The following is a 17,985-nucleotide window of genomic DNA, read 5'->3' as shown; positions in this document are numbered from 1 at the left end:
AGTGCTTGGAACTAAACTAGCAGGAAATAACATGTACTGAGTCAAAAAAGGGGAATTAGTGTACAATAACAAAGCAGAGTCATACTCTCAGAGGGGAATTTTAGGCCTAGTGTGCCGGTGAAAATAATATTAGAACTTTTTTGTCAGAGGAAAGACAGTCTCCATGATCTTAGTGTGTATATATAGTGTTGTAGTGTGTACCACAGTGGTACCCTAGTATACAGATAATATATGATAAGGTAAATTTTAAAATGAAGTGTTAGGCCTAAAGAGGCAGGTTCATGTTGTAAACAGTTGCCAGAAGTCGTCAGAACCCTCCCAGGCAGGTCGCCTAGTGTGCCTGACTTATAATTAGTGATTCCATGGAGTAAAATATTCTTGTTGAAATACGAAGAGGTGCAAAATCTCGAGGAAATACGAAAGTGTACGGTTGTTAGTACTTATTGTGATGGAGTGACGTATACAGTTTGTGGTAAACCTGTAGTTAACAGCGGTCGCAATATACACAATGAAAATCATTATTCCTCCAGCAATCTTCCTATACACAAGCCACCGGCACCCAAACACGCAAGTTATACTTTCTGTATCAAACTGAACACTTATTACTCTGTTTAATAATTTTCCAGTAGCCCTTTTCATGAGCTAGTCCAAAATTACCCAGTGAGCCTAATTCGGATTTGCCCGGTTTCAACCAACGACCGAATTCAAACGGGCTCGTTGAAAACAAGGTATCCTCTGACCGGTTTCACTAACTGACGGGGCTCTACGTGCCCTTATCAAACACTCAAACAGTAACTACAACAAATAGTTACAATACAGATAGACAGATCTACTGTAAAGTGGTTATTAGTAAAAAGATATACAGTGATCAACTAACTGGATTCATCCAAATTCCCTGGGTTTAGGCGGATTCAAATGGTTTCATTGGAAATAAAGCCAAATCGGAAGAACTGTTACAAAAAATTAAATATTTCGGGGAATTATAGACTAGCTAGCTAGGAGAGTTGTCAAGTATTGTACGATTACTACCACCATGAAGATCTGTGTAGTCTGCAGAATGGGTAAGGGACGAAAACAGGCCTGGATTGCTTGCTATCTCTGTGGTCAATGGTCCCATGGTATATGCAGGGATTTAAACCAGTGACCACACTTGACATAAACTCAGAGAGATGTTTTTGGGTCTGCCCAAACGAGATACACCTGTATGAGGAAATGACATCTATATTAAAAGACAAGAACATCAATAAAACATCCTTCTTGAAATACATGTCAGTGTGGTATGACAGCTGGGAAAATAAGATGGGTGGTAGGGACGGGGCTGTCTTGCACAGTGCTCCTGAGGGTGCTAGTGTAGTCCTGGAGGACAGTGCTGAGGGTGCTAGTGTTGTCCTGGAGGAAAGTGCTCCAGAGGGTCCTAGTGATGCCTTAAAAGAGCTCGTGAGGGTATTAGTGTTGTCCTGGAGGACAGTGAAGACAACGTTATTCAGTCTACAGAGGTTCAAAATAGAGATACTGCTGGAGATGGATCAAAATGGGATGATGCTTCAGAGAAAGTGTCGACACACTACCAGCAAAACCTGGTGGAAGCACTGATATCCATACAGGGGTGAAAGATAGGAAGAAAACAGGAAAATAAATGCACCAGCAGCGAATGCAGCTACAATAAATCCTAGCAAACAGAATTACAATCTATGTAAATACTATGCCCTGGGTATCTGCATGCATGGTATATCTGGTAAAACAGGTGGGACATGCACCTTTGACTATCCCAAAAAACACCGCACCCACATGACAACAGGAGAGTGCAACTTCCCTTCTTGCAACTTATTTCACCGAGAAATGTGTCACTCATCAATCCATAAAAGAAAATGCTACAATGCATACTGCCAGGCACATCATCTATAGGGGACTAGAAGACACAGACCAACCAGACTATGGGAAACAAAAGAGACGAGCCACAACCTCTTAAGGGGCAGAGTTTTTTTTCAGGACAGGAGGTAAAAAAGACTGGCAAGAAATGACAATAATTCTATACCACCTGAAAACACTTCTGGAGCAGAGGCACGGACATTGGCCTCTACTCCAGAACAACGGATACTAGAGCCAGCAAATAAAAAAACCCTAAATTCCATAAATGCAACGATATTTGTCTTTGCAAACATACAGGATTTAAAGCCGTCAAAAAACAACAAAATTCTTTATATCAAGGGACTGCTCACGGAGTCAAATGCAATTTTTGCAGCATTCACAGAGACTCACATAAAGGATCATAACACCGAAATATGGATCCCAGGTTATAAACAATTCCGATGCGACAGACTAAACAGGCAACAAGGGGAGGAGAAGGTTGGCCTGTATGTCACAGAGTCGCTCATTGGCACCTCAAATGATGTAGTTGAAATTTTGGTGGTAAAGACTGAAAACCAAAACCTTGCCATTGTGGTAGCATACAAGCCTCCAGATGCAACTTCCCAGCAATTCCAGGAGCAGCTTGAGAAAATTGACCACTGTCTGGAAAATCTGCCAACTCCTACCCCAAACACCTTACTACTAGGAGATTTCAACTTGAGACACCTAAAATGGAGGAGTATAGCAAACAATGTTTCAGCAGAGATCGCCCCGGAAGGCAGCTCTGATGAAAGTTCACACACACATGAGATATTAAATCTCTGCACCAAATTCACCTTAAACGAGCAAACAGTAGAGCCTACAAGACTAGATAATACGCTGGACCTCATCTTCACTAACAATGACGATCTGATACGTATTATAACTGTATCAAAGACAATACACTCAGATAACAACACAATAGAGGTACAGACATGTATGCACAGGGCTCCGGACCAGCAAAATGTGAGTAGTCATGAAAATCTCTTCACGAAATTTAATTTCAATAACAAAAACATTCAATGGGATCAAGTATACCATGTCCTAAATGAAACAAGCTGGGAAGATATCCTAAACAACGATGATCCGAAAATTTGTCTTGAAAAATGAATTCTGTGGTTCTTGAGATCTGCTCAAGACACATTCCATTAAGAAAAAGAAAAAGATGTAAATTAGAGAGAGACGTTCCCTATACAGACAAAGGCGAAGAGTCACAGAGCTGCTGAGTGGGGCCAATATATCTGAAATACGAAGGGAGGCACTAGTCAATGAAATTGCAAATAATGAACGTAAGCTGAAGGAATCTTACAGGAGACAATAATCACAGGAAGAACTAAAAGCTATAAAGGAAACTGAAAAAAAAATACTTCTTCTCTTAAGCTAAATCTAAGGGAAAAACAACATCCAGTATAGGGCCCCTGCTTAGGAGGGATGTGACATACACAGATGACAGCCAAGAAATGAATGAGATACTTAAGTCCCAATCTGACTCAATGTTCAGCGAGCCATTGTCCAGACTAAGGGTTGACTAAGTAAGTCTATTCAGGTATACACAAATACAGTTACATAGATTATCATACATAACAGTATATGGAGAAAAAGAGAGAGGTTAAGAGAGTGGTGAAGCAATGTAAAAAGAGAGCAAATGAGAGAGTGGGTGAGATGTTATCAACAAATTTTGTTGAAAATAAGAAAAAGTTTTGGAGTGAGATTAACAAGTTAAGAAAGCCTAGAGAACAAATGGATTTGTCAGTTAAAAATAGGAGAGGAGAGTTATTAAATGGAGAGTTAGAGGTATTGGGAAGATGGAGGGAATATTTTGAGGAATTGTTAAATGTTGATGAAGATAGGGAAGCTGTGATTTCGTGTATAGGACAAGGAGGAATAACATCTTGTAGGAGTGAGGAAGAGCCAGTTGTGAGTGTGGGGGAAGTTCGTGAGGCAGTAGGTAAAATGAAAGGGGGTAAGGCAGCAGGGATTGATGGGATAAAGATAGAAATGTTAAAAGCAGGTGGGGATATAGTTTTGGAGTGGTTAGTGCAATTATTTAATAAATGTATGGAAGAGGGTAAGGTACCTAGGGATTGGCAGAGAGCATGCATAGTTCCTTTGTATAAAGGCAAAGGGGATAAAAGAGAGTGCAAAAATTATAGGGGGATAAGTCTGCTGAGTATACCTGGTAAAGTGTATGGTAGAGTTATTATTGAAAGAATTAAGAGTAAGACGGAGAATAGGATAGCAGATGAACAAGGAGGCTTTAGGAAAGGTAGGGGGTGTGTGGACCAGGTGTTTACAGTGAAACATATAAGTGAACAGTATTTAGATAAGGCTAAAGAGGTCTTTGTGGCATTTATGGATTTGGAAAAGGCGTATGACAGGGTGGATAGGGGGGCAATGTGGCAGATGTTGCAAGTGTATGGTGTAGGAGGTAGGTTACTGAAAGCAGTGAAGAGTTTTTACGAGGATAGTGAGGCTCAAGTTAGAGTATGTAGGAAAGAGGGAAATAATTTCCCAGTAAAAGTAGGCCTTAGACAAGGATGTGTGATGTCACCGTTGTTGTTTAATATATTTATAGATGGGGTTGTAAGAGAAGTAAATGCGAGGGTCTTGACAAGAGGCGTGGAGTTAAAAGATAAAGAATCACACACAAAGTGGGAGTTGTCACAGCTGCTCTTTGCTGATGACACTGTGCTCTTGGGAGATTCTGAAGAGAAGTTGCAGAGATTGGTGGATGAATTTGGTAGGGTGTGCAAAAGAAGAAAATTAAAGGTGAATACAGGAAAGAGTAAGGTTATGAGGATAACAAAAAAATTAGGTGATGAAAGATTGAATATCAGATTGGAGGGAGAGAGTATGGAGGAGGTGAATGTATTCAGATATTTGGGAGTGGACGTGTCAGCGGATGGGTCTATGAAAGATGAGGTGAATCATAGAATTGATGAGGGAAAAAGAGTGAGTGGTGCACTTAGGAGTCTATGGAGACAAAGAACTTTGTCCTTGGAGGCAAAGAGGGGAATGTATGAGAGTATAGTTTTACCAACGCTCTTATATGGGTGTGAAGCATGGGTGATGAATGTTGCAGCGAGGAGAAGGCTGGAGGCAGTGGAGATGTCATGTCTGAGGGCAATGTGTGGTGTGAATATAATGCAGAGAATTCGTAGTTTGGAAGTTAGGAGGAGGTGCGGGATTACCAAAACTGTTGTCCAGAGGGCTGAGGAAGGGTTGTTGAGGTGGTTCGGACATGTAGAGAGAATGGAGCGAAACAGAATGACTTCAAGAGTGTATCAGTTTGTAGTGGAAGGAAGGCGGGGTAGGGGTCGGCCTAGGAAAGGTTGGAGAGAGGGGGTAAAGGAGGTTTTGTGTGCGAGTGGCTTGGACTTCCAGCAGGTATGCGTGAGCGTGTTTGATAGGAGTGAATGGAGACAAATGGTTTTTAATACTTGACGTGCTGTTGGAGTGTGAGCAAAGTAACATTTATGAAGGGGTTCAGGGAAACCGGCAGGCCGGACTTGAGTCCTGGAGATGGGAAGTACAGTGCCTGCACTCTGAAGGAGGGGTGTTAATGTTGCAGTTGAAAAACTGTAGTGTAAAGCACCCTTCTGGCAAGACAGTGATGGAGTGAATGATGGTGAAAGTTTTTCTTTTTCGGGCCACCCTGCCTTGGTGGGAATCGGCCAGTGTGATAATAATAAAAAATAATAACAGCATATGTGTAGAGAACCTAGGATAACCCAGAAATGTCAGACAGAGTGACTTATTTCCATTGGGGTCCTTTCACCTTATTATTATAATATAAAGGTTATAATATTATTATTCTATAATGAAGATAACATCTTATTATCATACTAAAAAGACTATCTACTATTCGAGGGTCATTAAGATTTACAATACGAGGGTCATTACTAGGAATAAGGTAAAATTACACGCGTGTTAGCTAAAAAATAAAAAGTAATTCCCCTTCTTTTCTGTAGCTACATTCATCAGACACCTTTTGGCACTCTTCTTGAACTGGTTCATGCTATGACTGTCTTTGACATGTGCGGGCAGTCTGTTCCATTCTTTTATTGCTGTACAATAAAAGGTGTTTGAAGCCTGGCCACTGACTGTGGGTATTACAAAGTTGTGCTATCTCCCCCTAGTACTATGACTGCTTTGGTTCCCAACCTTGACAAAATTGGCAGCAAGATATTCTGGACACTGTTTGTGAGCAATTTTAGAAACATGATTTAGCTTCAGTTGTTTTACTCTGTCTTCAACATTCAGCATATCCAACTGCTGTAATTCATTGTGGCCTACATGTTCTCTTGGTCCCAGCCCCAGGATGAATCTTACTATTTTGTTCTGGGTGATTTGCAGTCTATCTTTCAGTTTTTTTTTTTTTTCTTGTCAAGGCAGAGTACCATGAAGAGCAAGCATAATCCATATGACACTGTATAAGGGCTAGACATAAGGTCCTGCGAGCCTCAGTAGGTAGACACTGTGCTTGTCTACAGAGGAACTTCGGTCTGGCATTCGCTTTCTTTACTACACTGTTCCCTATCAATTCTCCTGACATGCATGGGTCAAACGGGATTCTCAGATATTTTACTGAGGAAACCGAAGTGATGGACTCCCCATTACACTGGACATTAAAAATTTTTACTCTTCTCAGTTTATGTTTCGTGCCAAAGAGAATGACTTCAGTTTTCCCGAGGTGTAATGATAGCTTGTTGTCTAATAACCATTTGATACAGGACTCCAGTTCCAGTGTTAATACATTAGCTATATCTTGTGGGTCTTTTCCTGACACTAACAGAGCACTGTCATCTGCATACAGTAGGAGTTTGCACTTGACACTGATAGGCATATCATTAACATAGCATAGGAATAACAAGGGACCCAGAATACTACTTTGGGGAACTCCAGATGCTATCGGCAGGGGTTCTGATTCCGTATTGTTGATTTTGACAATTTGTCTCCTGTTGCTAAGGTAGGACTTAAAACAGTATACCGAAACCTATACTGATAGCTTGAAGTTTCTTACATAATATATTGTGGTTGACAGTATCGAATGCCTTTTACAGGTCTAAGGTTACCATACCTATGAGGTTCCCCTTTGACATTTCAGTTCTCAAGTAATCCATCAGATTAATTAGGGAGGTGTCGGTTAAGTAAGATCTTCTAAAGCCTGATTGATAGCTATGGAGAATGTTGTTGTCATTAAGGTACTTAACTACTTGGCAGTACACCGCTCTCTCTAGAATTTTGGATATTATACTGAGTATACTAACAGGTTTATAGTTGCTTACATCAGACCTACTATTTTTCTTGAAGATAGGAGTAACTCTGGCCTCCTTGAACCCCTCCGGTACGGTATTAGTGGTGATTGATAGATTTATTATGTGAGCAATAGGGATTGACAGTTCAGAAGCACCATCCACAGGATGTTATCACGGTCTGTGCTCTTAGTTGGGTTTAACCTGCTTAGTTCTTTTTGAATAAAGTCATGAGATACACTTATTAGTTGACAACTGTTTGGAGTTACCCCTTTTTTGGTATAGTATGTTTGAAACTTATCAGAGTCTGTGTTAAAGGTATTTGATGCAGCTGGTAGTTTACTTACTAGTGTTGATGCAACAGATGTGTATTAGGAATTAAAACAATTTACCACCTTAGATGTTTCGTGGCATACCTCGTTATCGATAGTGAGTACTATGTTAGACATGTCTACTGGTTTATGGTTAAACCCCAACTGTTTTAGCTGTTGCCAGAGTTTTCTGAGGTTATGCTTATACTCTTCAATTTTCGAGCAGTAGTGTTTTGCCTTTGTTCATTTTATAAGTGTCTGTACTCTGTTCCTCGCCCTTTGGAATTCATTTAGTGCTACAATATCCTGTCTGTTTGCTTTAAATCTTTTTAGCAGCTGGTCTTTGAATTTCATATTATCTAATATCTCAGTAGCCATCCAGGGTTCAGTTCTTCGTTTAATCCTAACCTCTTTAACTGGTGCAATATTATCAAGGATGGTAGTGAACATTATTTTGAATTTTTCCCAAGCATCGTTTACGTCCCTGCAACTTGTTATCTCTGTCTAGTCACAATTGTGTAGCCTATTTACCAGTGTTTCTTTACTGTAGTTCTAGTTGACATCATTTTTATTGTCCTGTGTAGGCCTATCCTATCCCTTGTGATTTTCCTGGTGCAGTAAATGATGAAATGATCACTAAGGCCTGTGGTAATGACGCCTGACTGACTAATGTTCTCAGAGCGGTTACAAAGTATGTGGTCAATTAGGGTGGCTGAGAACTGTGTGATCCGGGTTGGTGTATTAATTAGTTGAGTGTAACTATTTAAAACTAGAATTTGCTTATATCTTTTGCATTGCCCGTTATTTTGCTGCTGAAAACAGCTACTGAAGTCCCCCAGTATTATTGTCTCGATTTTGTTTTCAAGTCCGGACAATACTCTGGAAAAATCTTCTAAGGACTTGTCCTGGGTAGGAGGGCGGTAACTAGTTCCTACTAAGATGGGTTTAGTCTTGGGACGCAGCACTTCAAACCATAGAATCTCCAGTTTATTGTTATTTAAATCAGGTCTTGGGTTGTAAGCTAAGTCATTTCTAATGTAGGCACACACTCCACCCCCCTTTCTGTTCCTATCTAAGCGTTTTATATTGTAACCTTCTATTTTGACCTCGTCGTCAGTCACCGTATCATCCAACCAGGATTCAGAAATGGATATAACTGCCCCCCTAGTTCTGTTAGCTAGAATCCTAATCTCTGCCAATTTTGGAAAAAGTGATCTTGCGTTGACATGAATAAAGTGAACGCCTGTTTTCATAAAACAATTGTAATCATCAATATATGGCAATGGGTCATTTGTATTAAAATTAGGTAAATCAATGTCATCATTGCTAAAGGGTAATTGTGCCAAAGTGCATTTGTTACACACAAAATGAATTCTGGCACCGTTACTATAATTGTATATACATCAATCATGCACCCACCCCTTACATATTTTACATAAGGTGTCTTTTCTGTTTTTCCTGCGTACTTTAGTGCAGTGTATGCACCTGTTTGGTGGTGTTTGAGATAGTAAGAATGGCTGTATTGTCTCACATTGACCTAGTATGTTTGCATTACATATGGAGTTAAGGTTATCATTCCTTGCTTCTAGACCGTCATTAATACCGTCACTTGTCTGTTTTGCCTCTGCACAATAGTTTGAGGTCCTGGATTAATTTGGATATCACCACTTAAGAGCGCTACAATAAGAGCTGTGTGCCACTGTTTTTGTTTGGGTATGCGGTGTTGCCATACCTTGCGGCGGTAGTGACATTTACATTTCTGGTAGGATGGCAACTGTTGGGCTTTTACTGTCCAGGATGCTATTGACCCATTTGCCTTTTCTAGCCCCCATGACTGATTTCTTTCTTCATGAAATTACAGGAGCAAGATAAATATAATTATGGCAGCCTGTACCCCCCTAACGCCTGCCATTTTCATTCTTCACTCTTTTACTCATATACAACAATATTTATTTCTCTTTTCCAGTCACCTAGCAAACCCTAGTAGCTGCTCTAGCAAACACCACTGAATTACTAGTAAATTTCCTGGTATCTGCTTCAAAACCGTCTTCACTCCTAACTTATCCCTTTACTTCACAAACCCCATTCACTTATCCCCTTATTTCACACTCTCTTTCTCACCTCACTTCACAGTCTGGTTTCATCTATTACACTTCTAACTCATTTCCATTCTGGCAGGACCAGAAAGTTTTAATCAATGGCTTTATCTGTCCAAATCCCCCTCAATTCCATTTATTGGGGCTGCGTCGTGTTGTTGACTGCCTGACCTGGTCTCCTGTCTCAGCCATTTTTGAAAGCACTGAGAGAAGAAAACGCCACATATAACTTGACTTTCCTTGAGTTTTATAGATAGATTAGGCGTTTTCTCCTATGATTCTCTCGTTATACACTGGTCAGCTGAATATAGGTCAGCTACTAAACCTTGGCTGTTTAACTATTCACTTCTCTCCCATGATTGGCACTGAGGGATAACCGACAATCCAAATGAATTCTTTATGAACGAAACCCAAAATCTGGTCATCCCAAAAATCTCGGATATTATTCTAACTCCACAAGACTTTGAAGAGGCAATTAATGACGTGCCCATGCACTCTGTCCCAGGCCTAGACTCGTGGAACTCAGAGTTCATCAAGAATTGCAAGAAGCCTCTATCGCGTGCCTTCAGCATTTTATGGAGACGGAGCATGGACACAGTGGTCATCCCAAAAACACTAAAAACAACAGACATAGCCCCACTCCACAAAGGTGGCAGTAAAGCTATTGCAAAGAACTACAGATCGATAGCTCTAACATCTCATATAATAAAAATCTTTGAGAGGGTTCTAAGAAGCAAGATAACCAACCACCTAGATACCCATCAATTACACAACCCAGGGCAACATGAGTTTAGAGCAGATCGCTCCTGCCTGTTCCAGCTACTGGACCACTATGACAAGGTCCTGGATGCTGTAGAGAATAAACAATATACAGATGTAGTACACACAGACTTTGCAAAAGCTTTCGACAAGTGTGACCATGGTGTAATAGCACACAAAATGCGTGATAAAGGAATAACGGGAAATGTTTATAGATGAATCTACAACTTCCTGACAAATAGAACACAAAGAGTAATAGTAAACAGAGTAAAGTCTCAGGCAGCCACGGTTAAAAGTTCTGTTCCTCATGGCACAGTACTCACTCCCATTTTATTCCTCATCCTCATTTCTGACATAGACAGAGACGTAAGCCATAGCAACGTGTCTTCCTTTGCGGATGACACCCGGATTACCATGGTAGTGACCTCCATCGAAGATGCCGTGAGACTCCAAGCGGACATCAACCAGATCTTCGAATGGGCCACTCAAAACAATATGAAGTTCAACGAGGAGAAATTTCAACTACTCAGATATGGGAAACTTGAAGAAATTAAAAATGTGTCTGGATATACGACAAATTCTAACCATACAATAGAGGGGAAAAGTAGTGTGAAGGACCTGGGAGTGATAATGTCAGAGGATCTCGCCTTGAAAGACCACAACAATGTATCTATCTCATACTCCAGGAAAATGATATGATGGATAATGAGAACCTTCATAACTAGGGTCGCCAAGCCCATGGTGATTCTCCTCAAATTGCTTGTGCTCTCTAGGCTGGAATACTGCTGTACACTAACGGCCCTCTTCAAGGCTGGCGACATTGCAGACCTGGAGAGTGTACCAAGAATTTTCACGGCACACGTAAGTACGATTAGGCACCTAAACTACTGGGAACGGTTGAAGGTCCTTGTTCTGTATTCCATCGACCGCAGGCGAGAGAGATACATGATAATATATACTAGGAAGGTCCTGGAGGGATTGGTACCAAACCTGCACGCGAAAATCACTCCCTATGAAAGCAAAAGACTCGGCAAGAGATGTAACATTTCCCCGATGAAAAGCAGGGGTGTCACGCGTACACTGAGAGACAACACAGTAAGTGTCCGGGGTCCAAGACTGTTTAACTGCCTCCCAGAATACATAAGGGGAGTTACCAATAGACCCCTGGATGTCCTCAAGAAGGCACTGGACAGGCACCTAAAGTCAGTACCCGATTAACCGGGCCGCGGGTGCGTTGACCCCCGAAACCCTCTCCAGGTAAACTCCAGGTGTTCTATTTATTAGAAGTTTGCAGGTGTTCTCTTTGCTAGAAGTTTACAGGTGTTGAGTTTGTTATAAACAGAACACCTGAAAATTTCTAACAAGCACAACACATGCAAACTTTTAACAAACACAATACCTACAAACTTCTATCAAACAGAACACCTGCAAACTTATAGTAAACAGAACACCTGCAAACTTCTAGTCAACAGACCACTCAAAAAATTCTAACTCACATTTCACTTGAACACTTCTAACACAATGCCTTCAGACTTCTAATAAACAGAACACCTGAAAATTTCTTAGAAGTTTGAAAGCGTTGTGTTAGAAGTGTTCAAGTGTAATGTGAGTTAGAAGTTTTTAAGTGTTCTGTTGACTAGAAGTGTGCAGATGTTCTGTTTACTAGAAGTTTGCAGGTATTCAGTTTACTAGAAGTTTGCAGGATTATGTTTGCTAGAAGTTTGCAGGTGTTCTGTTTACTAGAAGTTTGCATGTGTTCTGTTTGATAGAAGTTTGTAAGTATTGTGTTTGTTAAAAGTTTGCATGTGTAGTGCTTGTTAGAAATTTGCATCTGTTCTGTTTATTAGAAGTTTGAAGGCGTTGTGTTAGAAGTGTTCAAATGTTCTGTTTGTTAGAAGTTTTTAGGTGTTCTCGTTACTAGAAGTTTGCAGGTGTTGTTTTTACTAGAAATTTGTAGATGTGTTTACTAGAAGTTTGCAGGTGTTCTGTTTACTAGAATTTTGCAGGTGTTCTGTTTGTTAGGAGTTTGCAAATCCATTTTCTTCCTCATCCTTTTAAATTTAATTTTATTTTTTAATTTGACTCTAGGTGGTTGTTAATCACAGGAGAATTATCTGATTTATGAAAAAGTAAATCACTGAAAAATCTTTAACTTTAATTCCTAAACGCATGTTAAATTTGTATGGTTATTGTATTTATCAACATCTAAACAGATTATCAAAACAAGTTTAAATCGACGCATTTTAACTGATAAAAAGTTGATATAAAAGCATAAAAATGTTTCTCATAATAAGCACTCTTATTTATGGCCGAGATCATCATTGGTAGTGAAGTTGTTCCTGTTTACTGTCTGCTATTTCAATGACATAAACAACAATAATTCTGAACATAGTATATAGTAGTGCAATAAACAATAGTCAGTGTTAAAAACAACCATGCAAGCAAAATATAAGTGAGAAGGAATAAGGTCGTCTACATCAGACATCTTCAAAATATATTTTTTTTTTACAAATGTGCATTTAAATTGCTAAGAAACTAGAGATAAAACTATTGTGATGGAATTTCTTTATTTTCCTTATTATACTTACTTGTTTTTGAAGTTGTAGTAGGGAGAGAAATGCTAGAAACAACTTTATAAGAGTAGTGTGAAGAGATTATAGGAAAACTTAAGAACGAGGCTCAGTAGATGTTGCCTTTACAAAGCTTTACACGTGACTGACGCTTGAAAGATCCACTTTCGAAGGTGATCATTATACCTCATCATGACTAAGCTGTGTAGCGAGTTTCGGCATTATGTTCACAACAGAGGAACAGCACATTGGTAATGAACCTGCAGACTACATCTAGGTACACAGTACTTGTACCACACACCCAGACCCAAATCCAGGGGCGCACGTGGCTTATGTTAAGTAATTTCGTAACATCCTGCTGCATGCAGTGTGTGCAGGTTCTAGTCCTCCTCTGGACTTAGATTATGTTTGTAATTATTTCGCTATTTCAAGGAATTGTTCAGCATTCTAAAAATCTGTCGTGGACAAGTACTTGCAGAAGAATGAGATGAAGTAACATAAACACCAGACTCATATTCCGGGGTATGGGAAACAACAACAAACGAATGCTTGGAGACCAATCCTATCTGGAGTCTGGCTGAGTGGTAGAAGCACATCATATACTGATGCAAAGTATGCATCAGTGTATTTTGTTAGCTATGGTCAGTTCAATTTCCGATGTTTTATGGCAAAAACAAATTTTTAATCTGTAAATTTGGCAAAGTGGCCCCTTGCCAAATAGACAAAATCTGAAACAGTCTAAAGAACCAAAGAGCACTACGGGCATCACATCATGAACTGCTACATCAGTCACAAATGAGGGCATTGTAGGGAACGAAGGAGTTAAACTGTACACAGAGGCCCTAGCAGACCACAGTGGTGCCCAGGAAAAGCTGAGAAGGGTAAATGACAGAGAGACAACAGATAGAGAAGAGAATGAAGAAATGAAAGCTGTGACGGAGGCAGCTAAATCGAATTAGGGAATACAAAAGGAAATAAAGTGGGAGAATGACAGGGAGAGGTCAGTCTTTGTTTATGGTCTCCAGAAAGTTGAAAGCAAAACTTACAAAGCAAGAAGGCAGAGGGAAAAGAAAGAAATTGAAGGTATTGTGAAAGCAATAAGAGAAGGCGACATGACCCACCTGACAAATTTTCTGAGAATAGGGAGGTTTGCAAGAGGAAGAAACAGGCCAATCAAATTGATTTTCAAGGCAGAATTGGCTCAAAACAAAATCCCGCAGGAGACAGCACGACTAAGGGACATATTTGGATACTGGAGGGTATACCTCAACCGCGACAGAATATGAGAAGAAAAGCAGAAACTGAAATAGAGGACAAAAAGACGGAAGGAGGAGGAAAGAGAGTTAAAGATGGAGATGGGCAAGAGAACCCAGACTTAGGAGGAAGAGCAAATACAACCTCACTCAGAAGCACCTACAGAAGGCTCTCAAAGCTGACAACCCCAATGCAGCCAAGCAATCTAACACAAAACCCACATGCTGTACCTGCTGCCCCCACCCCCTCATCACAATCTCCACCTTCACAGCAACTCCCCCCCCCCCCATAGTTCCTCGCCAGCTCTCCCACTTCCCCAACCCTGATGTACATCCCAGACCACAGTTTTAGAAAAGAAGTTGTAGGTTTGGTATACAAACATGGACAAAATAACAAATAAATGTGAGTAGAAACATGAAAGAATCATCATAGACATCATAACACTCACAGAAATAAAACTCACCAGGATGATACCAAATGCAATCTTTCCACCCGGATATAAAATCCTGATGAAAGATAGAGGAGCAGAGAGCAAGGAGTTGCACTTCTCATTAAAAACTGATGGGGATTTGAGGAATTGAAAAGAATAGACGTATTGGGCGAAAGGGACTACATAGCAGGAACTGTAATATGTTCACTAGTCTTGTCTCGGCCTGGGTCTTTTCCAGATGGTGACCCGGCGATAGTAGGAACAATTCAGTGTGGGGGCCCTAAGGTGCTAATTGCAGTGATATGCAACCAACCATTGAATTGCAGGAGGCCAAGAGAAGAATATGAAGAGAGCAACAGAGCCAGAACGAGGTGGCCAGAAGAGCTCATACGGGCACAGCAAAGTTACTAGTAATGGGTGATTTCAATCACAAAGATATAGACTGGGAAAACCTGGAGCCACTTGGGGGTCCCTAAACATGGAGAGCCAAGATGAAGGATGTGGGTCTGGAAAACCTCATGCATCAACATAATAGGGCCACTACCAGAGAGAAAGGTGAGCATGAACAAGCAGACTGAAACTCGTATTCGCCTTGAGTATTTCAAACATCGAGGACATCACATACCAAAGGCCCCTCGGAGCTAGTGATCACATAGTTCTGAGCTTTGAATACATAGTAGAGTTACAAGTGGAGAAGGTAGCAGGAGTAGGATAGAAGAAGCCAAATTACATAAGGGAAAACTTCTCAAGCATGAGAAACTTCCTGCAAGAGGTTCAGTGGGAAAAAAAATTGGTAGGAAAATCAGTAAACGAAACGGACTATGTGACAACGAAATGCAAGGAGGTAGAGAAGAGGTTTGTTCCCAAGAAAAACAGAAATAATGGGAAGACCAGAACGAGCCCTTGGTTCACACAAAAGTGTGGAGAGGAAAAACTAAGTGCACTAGAGAATAGGAAAAGTACAGAAGACAAAGGACCCACGAAAATGAAGAGATTAGTCAAAGAACCAGAAACGAGTATACACAGATAAGAAAGGAGGCCCAGCGATGATACGAAAACGACATTGCATAAAAAAAAGTCTGACCTGAAGCGGTTGTATAGCCACACCAGGAAGAAAATAATTGCGAAGGATCAGGTAATCAGGTTGAGGGAGAAAGGTTGGGAGCTCACAAAAAAAGATAAGAAGTATGTGTGGTGTTCAACATGAGACTGAAATAAATATTTAGAGTGGAGACAGGCAGGACTCTTGGAAGTCAGAATAGGGGGATACACCAAAAAGGAATACACAACAAGTGTTGGATGAAATACACAATCGAGGAGGCGGTGAAGAAGCTGCTCAGTGAACTTGATACCTCAAAGTCGTTGGACAGGACAACATTTCTCTGTGGGTCCTTAGACAGGGAGCAGAGATGCTGTGTGTGCCACCAACAACAATCTTCAACACATCCACTGAAACTGGGCAACTACTTGAGGTATGGAAGACGACAAATGCAGTCCCAATTTTTAAGAAAAGAGACAGACAAGAGGTATTGAACTACAGACCAGCGTCACTGACGTGTATATTATGCAAAGTCAGAGAGAAGATTATCAGGAGGAGATTGGTGAAGCACTTAAAAAGGAACAAGCTTATAAATGATAATCAGCACGATTTCAGGGAAGGGAAATCCTGTGTCACAAACCTACTGGAGTTCTATGACAAGGTAATGGAAGTAAGACAAGAGAGAGGGGTGGGTAGACTACATTTTCTTGGAATGCAAGAAAGGCCTTAGTCACAGTTCCTCACAAGAGATTAGTGTAAAACCTAGAGAATCAGGCACACATAACAGGAAAGGCACTGCCATTGTTCATGGAATACCTAACAGGGAGGCAACAACGAGTCATGGTGCGCGACGAGATGTCAAAGTGGGCGCCTGTGACGAGTGGGGTTCTGCAGGGATCATTCCTAGGACCAGTGCTATTTTTGGTATATGTGAATGACATGAGCGAAGGGATACACTCAGAAGAATTAAATCGGATGAGAATCAGGCAGGACTACAAAGGGACCTGCACAGGCTGCAAGCCTAGTCCAGCAGCTGCTCCTGGAATTTAACACCACCAAATGCAAAAGTCATGAAGATCGGGGGAGGGTAACGAAGACCGCAGACAGAGTGTAGGCTAGGTGGCCAAAGACTGCAAAAAATACTCAAGGAAATGGATCTTAGGGTGACTATGATAAAGAGCACATCTCCTGAGGTGCACATCAACTGGATAACTGCTGCAGCATATGGGCGCCTGGCAAACCTAAGAATAGCATTCTGACACCTAAGTAAGGAATCGTTTAACACCCTGTACACCTTGTACGTCAGGCCCATATTGGAGTATGAGGCACCTTTTACGAAGCCACTCCTGGTCAAGCACGTAAAGAATTTAGAGAAAGTGCAAAGGTTTACAACAAGACTAGTCCTGGAGCTAAATGGAATGCCCTACAAAGAAAGGTTAAGGGAAATCGACCTAATGACATTGGGAGAGGGAAGTTAGGGGAGACATCATAACGACATATAAAACTGACAAGCAGGGCAAAGACAGGGTGTTCCAGAGATAGGACACAGAAAAAGGGGTCACAAGTAGATGTTAGGAAGTATTTCTTCAGTCATACAGTTGTCAGGAAATGGAACAGTCTGGATAGCGACATAGTAGAGGTAGAAAGCATACATAGTTTTAATAAGAGGTATGATAAAGCTCATGGAGCAGGGAGAGAGAGGACCTAGTAGCAATCAGCGATGAGGTGGGGCCAGGAGCTATGCCTCGACTGATGCAAACACAATTAGGTGAGTACACACACACACACACACACACACACACACACTGTATATTAAAAATAATAAATGGTTATATATATAAGCAATTACATAACAGAAGGAAAATATATCTTAATATCACTCACCAATTTGACTGGATATTAAGTTGTATCATACTCAGAAAAACCTCACTAACTAAATTTATGAAAACACTGGCCAGAATTATATACAAATCTAGAGAGCTTATCTGAGGTTCCTGGAGCTGTCTTGTCCAGTCGTCTGATATCTCAAGTTATGCAGGAATGCATGTCCAACAATTTCGCCTCCTATTTGAGAGGTGTCAGCCCAATTTTAACCTCTAGAGCACGAAAATTCCTTCCCATTACACTAACGTTGTATCCAATTCAAAACCAAGATGGCGAGTCTCCTGCCCAGACCCAGGCTTTCCGTTTTCTATGACATAAATATTATTAAATACAGTATGGCCATCTATTTACATATAAATATTGAATTTCTGGAAAATATTTACAGTATTTTCCACTCTGTGGCGGGCCGGAGTTCGTTGCTAAACGACTCAAATTGCTCATTTGACAATGGTGGAGGACCTGGGTACATATAGGATATGGCATTCACACGGCGACATATT

General features: G+C 40.7%; 1 long non-coding RNA gene across 1 annotated transcript in view; it reads right to left on the bottom strand.

Annotated features, from left to right (window-relative positions):
- Nucleotides 1-13,006, bottom strand: part of LOC138852585 (uncharacterized) — a 63,634-nt gene extending 50,628 nt beyond the window's left edge. Inside the window, exon 1 of the long non-coding RNA XR_011391885.1 lies at nt 12,897-13,006. This is a non-coding gene — a long non-coding RNA (uncharacterized lncRNA). The remainder of the gene's footprint in view (nt 1-12,896) is intronic.
- Nucleotides 13,007-17,985: the final 4,979 nt, after the last annotated feature.

The sequence above is a fragment of the Cherax quadricarinatus genome, chromosome 11 (assembly GCF_038502225.1).
Source record: "Cherax quadricarinatus isolate ZL_2023a chromosome 11, ASM3850222v1, whole genome shotgun sequence".
Taxonomy (NCBI): Eukaryota; Metazoa; Arthropoda; class Malacostraca; order Decapoda; family Parastacidae; genus Cherax; species Cherax quadricarinatus.
The sequence above is the reverse complement of the archived record's forward strand: the minus strand, read 5'-3'. Positions and strand labels throughout refer to the sequence as shown.